The sequence below is a fragment of the Sinohyriopsis cumingii genome, chromosome 11, assembly GCF_028554795.1.
Source record: "Sinohyriopsis cumingii isolate HCF-2022 chromosome 11, ASM2855479v2, whole genome shotgun sequence".
Taxonomy (NCBI): domain Eukaryota; kingdom Metazoa; phylum Mollusca; class Bivalvia; order Unionida; family Unionidae; genus Sinohyriopsis; species Sinohyriopsis cumingii.
Window position 1 is genome coordinate 501,831 of NC_142971.1, and position 12,182 is coordinate 514,012.

The following is a 12,182-nucleotide window of genomic DNA, read 5'->3' on the forward strand; positions in this document are numbered from 1 at the left end:
CTGAAAATTCTTTACCAACAACATTACCAGCAGCACTGATAAGTTTATTGCAAAAAGCCTCAATAACTTTCATTCCTAATTGTTTTGCAATCGGTATTGCTTTTGGAGCTATTCCCTTGAATAAACCTTGAACAACATCACAGAGTCCATCTCTGTAAATCGTTGTGTAGGGATGGTAATCGCGAATATACTACCCTAACTATTACAGGTCTACTTAGAGCATTGTGTATAATCATTTTTTTAAATTACGAGTTGATTAATTAATTGATTGTTTTCAGTCGCTGTTATAATCGTTGACAATTTCATTAATGAGAGAGTGATAAATATGATTATCCATAACACCGTTTGTAAATAATCTTCGGCAACTATTAGATCTTTCATTAATGATTTCTGGAGAATTATTTCCTGCGTGTTTTCCTCCGATCAGAACTTCTAAGCGATTAACATCGACAAAAACACTGTGAGAGCAAGTTCCTAAACCACTTTCTGCTTTCGGAATTTCTTGAAACAATTCACTAAAACACTTCCTTTTCCTACTTCTTGCTGTAATTCTTGTTTTCATTCATGTATTCTACCTGCATATATTGGAACAAAATCTCTATTTTTTAAATATTTATAACCAATTCGAGGACAAAGACGTCTCTAATCCATTCTCTTTCTGAAAAAGCTGTATGTTATACAGGTTTTAAATATTTACCTCTTTCATGATATTTTGCAACAATATCCTTTGTCCCAAGATCATCCGCGTCCCTGAGAGTTTGTAAACTATCAGTTGTAAATCTACTTATAATAGCAGTTTCAATTTCATCTTTAGAAAGGTTTTTTTCGTGATTGAGGAGATTGTGATTGAGGAAGTTGTGCTTGAGGAGGAAGTTTCTGTGGTTTATGAGGATGCTGTGGTAATTGAGGAGATTGTGGTTGAGGAGGAAGTTGCCGTGGTAATTGCGGAATTCATGGCTTAGAAGTTAATACTTGTTTTTGAATTTCTTGTAATTGCCTAATATCAATATATTCATTTGATTGTTGTAACTATTCAGCAAATTTTTCACCTCGTGCTTGATTATTTTCATCATGTACACGAAACACCCATTTACTCCATTGATCAAAAGATACACCTTTAGGTTTTAACTATCTATCTCGTTCTGCATAACCATCCACAAAACTGTTATATAATTATTTAATCTCTTGTATTTTTAATACCTTCTGGAGTAAAGTTATCAAGTATTTCAACTCTTTCTTTCTTCTCTTTGTTCGTTTCTGGTTTAAGTTCTGGTTCGTCTCTAACAGCACCTTCAAGTTTTCTTCAAGTTGAGGAACAGGAGGAGGTTGTGAAGATTGAGCAGCAGCTATTCCAGCTAAAAGATCTCTTAAAATCTGTTTTGTCTGTTTGGTTCTTCCTGCTATCTTTTCAGTTTGCTCAGTGGTTTGTTTTAACGCTGGAAGAAGACCTTCAGTAGCTTCTGCAACTCTCTCAGTAACTTTTGTAACAGGTTTAAACAAAATTCCTTTATCTTATGCATATTTAACTTGTGCTTCTTGACGTTCCTGCAGATTTTGTTTGAGAGCATCACGAACAGGGAGATATCTTCTAATTGCTTCTAATCTTTCTCGAGCTAGTCTACTAGTGTAAAATTTCATTATTGATATCATAGTGATTTAATTAATCACACATTTACCTCAGCAGAGAGGGTGCGCCCACAAATAAGTGTCAAGGTGGGTAAACAAAATTTTGGAAAACATGAACGACAAAAATAAAATAACAAAAAACTAACCCAATTCGAAAAACTCTTGGTTTTAGTTGGAGGTTTCGGTTTGACGTTATTTACCTTTAATTTTCATTTTTCGTAGGAAGCTTTATTTGTAAAAAAAATGGACCTTCTAGCAAGTGGTCTGTTCACCCTCTCTGCTGCTTGGTGTAATACTCTAAAGTATTGCTGACCATTGACAGACTGAAATTTCAGACTGTACGGCAAGGGTTTTACCTGCTGTGGAAATTTACATTTTACTTAACGGGTCCCATCAGCCATATTAATCCCAGGATAGTATCTGCGTTGAATGGGATATACGAGTTCTACTCCATATTCTCTTAGCTTCATATTTATCTCATCATCGGTGATGTTTGCTGGTAAATGATGTATAGACACAATAATAGTGTCTGAATATAAGAAAGAACAATCAAAGTGATCAATTCAAATATCAATTCCACACAAGATAGACCGCTCCGGTGGCCTGGTGGTTAGAGCGTCCGTCTTGGATGCGGTAGGTCGTGGGTTCGATCCCCGGCCGAGTCATACCAAAGACTTACAAAAATGGTACTAACAGCTCCCTCGCCTGGCGCTCAGCATTAAGATGGTAGTGTTAGTTAAGATGGTAGTGTTAGAACTAGTCGGCCTGGTGTCAGGATAATGTGACTGGGTGGGACATCGTGCTACATGTCTGTGGCATGATGCACCGGTGCAAGGCATCACTATAAACTGTCACACTGCAGAAATCGTAGCGATTTGACTGAAAAATTGTTAAAGCTACGCTACAACTCCAGATCCCACACCAAACAAGATATTATATGCTACTTCCTTCTTTGGCAGAATGACCTTATCCAATTTTCCACCTTTAGGTACAACTGCATGGACCTACATATCCCCGGTTAATTCTTCTACACTTCCAATAATATCACTTGACTTTATCTTCTTCACATTTTTTGCATCAATCACCACGGTACATACCTTTCCAAAGCTACGAGAGACTCCTGCCATTCTATCTATGTGACTCGACATGCTCTGCATATTGTTAGCTAACCCAATGATGTCATTGGAATTTGAATCAGCTCCCAGTGCTGCACGTGCAGCACGATCAGGCCCCGAATTCATTGTCACAAAAGGTCAAAATTTTATGCCAGTTTCAAAGCGTGCGGATATATCTTAAATATACAGACCTAATACGCAACTCTACCGGATTAGTGTAGCTTTTGCTTCAATCATGCTTACTAACTCAACGGGTATTTGGAGCAGTAGTTAGGTCGATTATTGCGAAGCCTTCTGACGATCTAGGACCATTAGAAATTAAAATGTTCTCAAGTGTTTAGGGATAAGGATATCTTTTCTCTTTCTCTCTCTCTCTCTCTCTCTCTCTCTCTCTCTCTCTCTATATATATATATATATATATATATATAGAGAGAGAGAGAGAGAGAGAGAGAGAGAGTGGTTGTACCTCGTTGATACACCCACAGGTTCAAATTCTATTGGTTAACATAACTGAGGGTTTTATTAGCTAATGCCGGTTCAGTGGTAACAAATGATTAGAGAAAATGCCTTTTATCAATTTGGCTAAGAGCGAGGAACATTTAAATGCATTTCAGTGCATCAGATAACGATGAACTAAAATGAATAGCTAAGGACCAAAAAGAATGATATGTGCAAAATAACTCATCTCTGGCGGGACTCGAACCCGCGACCTCTGGATTAGAAGTCCAGCGCGCTATCCACTGCGCTACATGGACAACACAATTCTACGATTTGTGTCATACAACGCGTAATAATAATCTATGACATTACGAATGACTTCGTGACATCATGCAATTGTTTCATTTCTAAATAATAGGTATCAGATGATGGCTTTCTATGTCAAAATTAGATTAAAATCATTGTTGTTTAAGTGTAAAAAAATGCTCTGTTAAAATTCCAGACAATTAGTATTAAAGCTGATTTGATTCCATAGGAGAAAAAGGTCAAATGTGAACAAAATTGGTTGTTGAAAAAAAATTGTAAGAAAATTGTAATAATGGAGTTTTAAAAAACTGAGAAAAACCAAACTCTACCTTATATATATATATATATATATATATATATATATATATATATATATATATATATATATATATATATATATATATATATACCCTACATTCCATATTCATCCAATTTCATCCACAGTCAAGCATAGCGGGATTGAAATACTAGCCAGGTGAGTGTCATCATCTGCTGTAGTTGATTAATATTGTTTGTTTCTTCAATGAAGTGTTGTTCAAAGATTTCATTAAATATTTTTGACGACCGAAGATAAATCATTTCCTTAGATTTTAATTTGACAGCATGGCGAATGCCATATACATTTTTTATGCCAAGTAAGTTCATACAGAAATGATCTCATCAAAAGCATGCATTGGAACAGATCGATAGTCGAACCCAAGACTGTGATTCAAACGTGAGATACGATGTCGGTCTTGACTGTCTTGCTTATTTAAGTCCGATTTTCTACCAGGAATTGTAGAGGCAGACATATCTTTCTATTCCAAATATGTAATGACCATTAATCTTAAATTAACATATTATTAAAATGGACTTACGATGGTCAAATATATAGGGTTTACACCCCTCTTGGATTTATGTATGATCAGCTCAATCTAATGTTTTCTGTCAAATCTATGAAATATGCAAATATAGGCTATTTAGGAGCCTTGTAACACACACACACACACACACACACACACACGGCAATATATTCAATTTTTTTTAGAACTCAACATGCCTATAATATTATTTCAACTGACAGACAAATCAGCATTATCAGCACATATCATTATTAAATGCGATAATCTGTGTTTCCATACAATGATTATTACAGAATTTCTGAAGAGTTGGTATTAATTGCTCGGTCTTTCAAACCTGTCAATAAATTTCACGTCGATCGATGATCGATGAACAAGATAACGTTCTATCTAGAGATCTGCAGTTGCACATGCATCAAGACGGACACTGCACATGTAGGCACGTGACGTAACATAGGCACATGACAGGAACCTAAACATTGTCCGTGAAGCAGGACAGATTTGCCATAGAGCAAAAAGCACACTGTAAATTCCTGGCGCTCTTAGGGTACTGTGTCATTGATATTATGACCAACTTGGGCAAACTGCACGTATGTAATTTTCTGTCACATCCTGCAGTTTTGATATGATGATAACGTTTTAAAGTTGGTCGTGAGTCTGTGGAAGAAGTCCCTCTTTCTAGAAGACCATTGTCTGCGATTATTGAGCAGGAAGTGGCTGATTTGAAGGACGGAACTGATGTAGATGCTCGATGCGCAGTGGAAGATTTTTTTACTATAATATGCATTCATTTGTCACCTGATTTTAATATAATGATGAATAATATGAAGATCAGAAATGTTTATGGTAGGACTGGTGCCTCATTTGTCAAGAGCTGATAAAACAGACTTGGGTTGAAATCGCCAAACAGCTACTCGCCAGATATAAAAAGAGGGACCAAATACGTTTAAATGAGATTGCCACACGGAATGAAACAAAGATTTTAAACCCCATTCAAGCAAAAATTAAAGTTTGGATCGGAGAAAACGACCAAAGAACACAAATCGCTCAACGTGATCTGAAAACTCAATAGCGTTTTACACGCATTATTATTCTATGCAAAAATCTCTGTCGTCCACGTACATGCGTTAGACTTTGTTAGTGTTAATGGACATATTTAGTCCTCCTAAGTGTTATCAGAATTTTGAAACACTACCTATCAACCCGTCTGTACACGGATGCCCGCATTTTATGTCTACTCCAGAGTTTTTCCTGACCAAGCTCCAAATCCAAACTTCACAATATCCTCCATACAGTATTGATTTCGTTCCATGTGATTTTTTCGCTGAACCCCGTTATAAAAATTTCGCTATGGGGTGTGATTTTTTTCGCTGAACCCCGTTATAAAAATTTCGCTATGGGGTAAACGATTTAAAAGCTGCCATGCCATGGGAAGTGCAGTTTTCCAGTGTATGAACAAGCTACCACAGTGAGCACAAAATGGGATCGAACAGTTGGATAATCAGACTGATAACCTGTGTAGGGGAGCATGGGGAGTACGTTTTTGGAGACACTGAGGTACAATAATGGCATGGGGATTACGTTTTGGGAGACACTGAGGTACAATAATGGCATGGGGAGTACGTTTTGGGAGACATTGAGGTACAATAATGGCATGGGGAGTACGTTTTGGGAGACATTGAGATACAATAATGGCATGGGGAGTACGTTTTGGGAGACACTGAGGTACAATAATGGCATGGGGAGTACGTTTTGGGAGACACTGAGGTACAATAATGGCATGGGGACTACGTTTTGGAGGCATTGAGGTACAATAAAGGTGAACCCTTGTACACCATACCAGTAATCAGAATGTTTGGACCGACACATCTTTCATGCGCGTTGCCTGGTGTTTTTGGGCTGGGAATCCATCGCACAAGTCACTGTGCTACTTGGACAATATATATGATGAACAAGATGGACCTACTTTTAATATTCACAATATCAGAGCGATTAAACTTAATCGCGTAACATGTATTTGTATACAACTATTTCACTCAGACACCTGTATCATGTGAACTATAATTTTAAAAACCTTTCCTGACAAATCTGAAAAGAAACTTGATATAAAAAAAGTTTCTTCAGAACTACTGTAATTAGCTTCTAAAACAGGTCTGATTTCCGCAGAATGTAAAGTAACATTGCTGTTGAGTTAACATTATTTTCTTCTTATAATTGAAAACAAAATCAAAATATATCGTCAGCTTGACGGCATATTCACACGGGCCGTGATAGATTAGCAAAAGAAGGAAGCTGAGCTATCTTTCACAGTGGGCAATGCACAGGCACATTTGCAAGGTATAACTTCTTTGATCAATCAGTAAAGCTTGAAAGGGGGCAAAGAGTCAATATGAGAAATCGGAAGTATAATCTGAGAATCAAACTACTACAGCAGCATTCTCACTTGATTCGTTATATTGTGTCATCTGGGTGGCCATTAAAAAAATACTAATCTAACCGTATTTCATGTTCATGTTGATTATATTTCAATTTATAAGTTAAACACATTAACAATAACACAAAATATCTATATGAAGTGAATTGGTTTTAAAAGAAGTAATTAAAAAACCCAGACAACTGTTAAAAAAAAGTGTCATAACTTTTAAACTCATGGTCGTACGCTGTAAGATAACACAGGCGCCAGTGTTACATGGGTACAGAGAAGAATGTGAAGACGTCTTGAATATAAACAAGGATGAGTTATATAAAAATAATACTTCTTTAAAATATGACGTTGTTTAGGGTCAGGATAGCTACTGACTAAAAGTGTAAATAGTGTGATATTATGTTCTAAATAAAGTGAATTTGGTGAATTGTTGTTCAAAAATTAATTGACTGAAAAAATAGCCAAAAGTTGTAATTAAAATGCATATAACCTCATAAAAGCGACATCAAAGGTTATAGCTCTGTCAAATATGCATATAAATATTAAGTGTTGTGTGTGTGTGTGTTTGTGTGTGTGTGTGCAAACCTGTCAAATTTGGCGAGGCAAGTGTCATGTTACTCCGCTAGAGAAATTTCAACCGAGGGCAAAACTTTATTTGAAGACAAACATTCTGGAACAGATAAATCTTCTGATTTCAAATTCGACTTATCTGTACATAAGAGGTCATCTTATACATTTAGAAACTTTGAAGCTTTCAGCACAAGTTAAGGAAGGGAATTGGGATAAGGATTAGACGTTGTACACGCTGTATCAATGTTTTGCTATACAACTTAAAAACAAGTTACAGATTCCTCTTCACTGATTCTGGAGAACTCTAAAAATGAAAATGCAATATGTTTGGGATGCTTTTTGATCGCGTAGGATTCTCTATCATGGCCATGAAAAATCTCATACAAGAAATAGCGTATTACCCTTAGGAAAGAAAAGCACCAAAAAAAACCCCAAGTTGAAATAGTTTCAATAAAATAAAGGACGTAAAGAGGATAGGGTGAAAAGCATATATATCCAGCTTATGCCCCCGTTAATATATTCCACTGGCTGGAAATCTATTGGCTAATATAATTCAGATATTATTAGCAAATGTAGGTTCAAAGGTAATAAATGAAAGCACAGAATGTCTGTGATCGTTTAAACTAATAAACTCATCTCTGACAATCAGATGACGACGGACAATACTGAGTTAGGAAGTTTATTATACTGGCATTTCTATATCACCGAACACCATTACTCTCATCTATGTTGACATATGCAAAATAATACATCCCTGGCGGGACTCGAACCCGCGACCTCTGGATTAGAAGTCCAGCGCGCTATCCACTGCGCTACAGGGACTACACAGTTAATGATTTGTGTCATACAACACATAATAACCTTCGTGACATCATGCACTTGTTAATTTCTCATTAATACGTATCAGATGATGTTCTGGATTTCATGTCAAAATTAAATTGGTTAGCGGAACATTGTCAACAAAGGAAGGTATCTTAGCTGTACTACAGATCATTATGGTTAAACCAATGAATCAATTATATATGCCAAACATCTTTTGTTTATACTAGGAGAATAATTATAGACATTAAATCAGACAATTAAATTCACTGTCTATACTTACATTATATCAGATAATTAAATAATATTTACTTTCCATACTTAATGATATCAAATAATTAAATTAAATACACTGTCCATATCTGATAATATAAATTCATTATCCATAATTTCAGATACATTTGTTGGAACATTTCACTCTGCTCTCCAGTTTTAAACATTTATTGCACATTTTTGGTTATATAACTTTAAATAAAACAATCTCAACAATTTGCATTTTTCGTATGTTGATATATCCTTCTTTCTCAGTTATTTTCGCAAGGCTAATAGTTCGTTTATAGCACGTGTTAAGAAAGTTAGAACACAAGTTCGATAAGAAAATTATAACACGAATTCGATACGTCAGTTGATGTGTAATGCTGAATATTTTAAACTAGAAAAGTTTCTTTTTACAAAATGGTACACGGTATTTTAATGTATTCAGAGAAACTTAACAAAGCAATAATTACATTAGCTATCGTAACCATTATTGAGTTTAATTAATGCAGACAGAATATTTATTCATATTTGCGTGTAAATATCGTACAATATTCAGATTAAATAAAATGCCTAATGACATTTTTTGTTGTTTCATTTTCTTTTTGACTTTTAAAACATCAAATATCGGACTGTACATGCAATAACTTTCAGCATGATGTTTCTTTGCTTATGCTGACACGTAATAACTCTCAAATTTGCTGGGGTCTTTAGACAACATTTCTGACTGCCACCAGCAAATTCATCTAGAACAACCTTCATAAAATTAGTTTAATTCTGTTTAACTTTCCTTGCAACACATATGTAAGTTTTAAAGATCCAATTATTTCACAGATTCCGTCATATTACTTTGGTTCGCCTTTTAAATCAATATTGATCCACGTGACAGGATGTAAAATTGTAAAGAGTATGATTTAAAAAGAGACTGCTTGTAAGAACATACTCTACAAGTCAATAATAAATGGATATTCACAACTATTCATATTTGTTGTCTTTATCTATCAGTCACTCTTTCTATCTTAGCATCATTTTATACTCGTTTTTAACCAGAAGTATATTTATGTAATATACGTATGCGAACACACATTCATTCGATGATATACATACCCATGCACCAGATGAAAGAAGACAGACTTCAGACAGACAGACAGATAGGTGAGAGCCACAAATATCCTATACATGCATAGTGTGTCTAACATCAATATTTCTCCAAATTGTATACTCTAAAATTTCCAACCACTCAAGGAAATAAAATTAAAATAATCATCAAGGAGACTCGTACGTGCGCCTGTCTGTTCAAGCGTGGTTGACATTTGTGCATTTTGAAAAATATAATGAACATTAATAGAAAAGCAACAGTCTAAATCAATAATAAAAAAACCCTTAAGAAGTTAGAATTGTTTTCTCGTTGTCCTTCAACATCCATTAAGTACTATGATTGAATCTGTACAAAATAAAAATATTTTCATTTATCTTCAAGCGAGATACACTTTCGCATTATCAAATAATACAAACAAGAGTATAAGGTACTAATGGGAAGATAGTGAAGTTCTGAAATGGACAGATAGTATTTTTTTGAAAGCTGGGAGCATCGCAAGTTAGTGGGAAAAATAAAAGATGGAAAAAAAAAAAGATCAAATATTGATAGAATTTATTTCTAAGATGGTGAGATATTAGATCGGAGACAACCGTACATTTCCATATTCGTCCAATTTCATCCACTGTCAAGCAGAACGGGATTGAAATACTAGCCAGGTGAGTGTCATCACCTGCTTTAGTTGATTAATATTGTTTGCTTCTCCAATGAAGTGTTTTTCAAAGATTTTTTTTTATTTTTAAATTTGACGACCGAAAATAAATCGTTTCTCAAGATTTTGACTGGACAGTATGGCGAATGCCATAAAATATTTGTATGTCAAGTAAGTCCATACTGAAACGATCTCATTATCATAAACATGCGTTGAAACAGATCGATCGTGGAACCAAAGGCTGATTCAAACGTGAGAAACTATGCCGGTCATGTTTGTCTTGCTTAAGCCCGATATTCTAGCAGGAATTGTACTGGCAGAAATACCGTTTTAGTCCAAATATGAAAAGACCATTAATCTTAAATTAACAACATTATTAAAATGCAGTTTAGAGTTTCTGTTGCCATATATATATATATATATATATATATATATATATATATATATATATATATATATATATATATATATATATATATATATATATATATATATCCCTAATGAATTATGTAAGATAAGCTCAATCTAATCTTTTCTATCAAAGTTACGAAATATGTCAATATAAGCTCTTTAGGAAATTGGTAATACACTAAGAATTTTGCATTTTGTTTTAGGAAAAAAATACTTGTAGTAACATACTCGTCAGGAAATTTCAAAACTTTACGTCCACTTAAATATAGACAAAAAATAGACCCTTTCGTAGGACATTTCAAACGTTTGTTCGTCGTCTAGTACATACAGATTTTAGAGAATGCAAACACAATTCACATACAATTTCATTCCAAAGACTAGATTAAGATGTTTCATCCAGAAACGTAGGACTCTGTAGTGGATATAAAAGGCTTTTTTTATTATGACAAACCCTATTTTTGTACCTAGCTAACATCATGAATTTACCCCACCCACTCATAATCCCCAGTCTTACTCTAAACAAATACGAAAACAACTTTGTTGAGGAAACAAAATCTATTTCTTAGTCGTTTTCCAGCATTGAATCACCGTTGAAATCATCATCGTCGTAGAACAAAATTAGGTTTGGCTCAGAAACAATCCTCTATATATCCACCAATGCGAAGTTTTGTATTTCACACAAACTTTTACACAGTCAGTTGTCAAGATGTTTTTAAAGTCACAGCTTTATTATCTACTATCATATAACTCTCATAGTCATGACAAAACAAATGCAAATTAATCTTACCACTGATGAGGAGCAAGGTGCTTACATCTTGATAAAATTTCCATGTGAGACTATTCATATACCGACATAACACATTTTTGGTTCGTCATCGACTGTGATCTTTGTGTATTTGTCTTGTGATATCGGATTGTAAGTATTATCAATATGATCATAAGTAAGTATGTGATCAAAACAATCTTACTAAAATACTCTGAATTATCTGCTCGAACCAGGGACAACTTTATCTTGTTTTTGCTTTTGAAATATGTGCTGTAATTTGTCAAGCATAATCGTCACATTCTTACCTCGGAAAAGAATTTTCTTCATCTTTAATGAAGTACCCTCTACTATTATTACTTCCATATTTCATATTTCACACAAAATTTTCTGAATATCGTTTTACGTATTTCACAGCTCTGTTCGGTATCATATCAACAAACAAATCGTCTTTGATACACAGCTCGTGTTTCAGATCTAACATAACAAACTTCTCACCTCTGAGATAAGTTCGAAGTTGTTTAAGAATTTCGTTGTTGGTCGCTATTGCTATTTTACAAAACGTATTTTTGTTCTCATATTTTTGTTTCGAATTTTTTTATTGCTGATATTACAACACCTGCCCCTGACACTATCAGTAGTAATGGATTTGCTGTCCCTCATTTTGATGCTAATCCCGATGTTGTAGGTATATCAGTGGAATATATTTTAGTACGCCTTTTATTTTGCTGTAATAGTTTCTGGAACGTCTGACGCAGTAAAGTTCTTTTTCTGATAGCCGTTGTAGTATTTGATCAGGTCATCCCTGTCGTTGTCTGAGAGACATGATGAGATAAGATAAAAATCAATAATTGCTTTTTTTTTGT

The 12,182-nt window shown here is 34.6% G+C and overlaps 1 long non-coding RNA gene and 2 other non-coding genes across 4 annotated transcripts in view; all 3 read right to left on the minus strand.

The window, feature by feature from the left end:
* LOC149787458 (uncharacterized) overlaps positions 1-12,182 on the minus strand; it is a 68,390-nt gene that overhangs the window by 30,943 nt on the left and 25,265 nt on the right. The gene's annotated exons all lie outside the window — the stretch shown is intronic.
* Trnar-ucu (transfer RNA arginine (anticodon UCU)) lies at positions 3,425-3,497 on the minus strand. The gene has a single exon. It is a non-coding gene; the product is annotated as a tRNA-Arg (tRNA).
* Positions 8,070-8,142, minus strand: Trnar-ucu (transfer RNA arginine (anticodon UCU)). Its single transcript has one exon. It is a non-coding gene; the product is annotated as a tRNA-Arg (tRNA).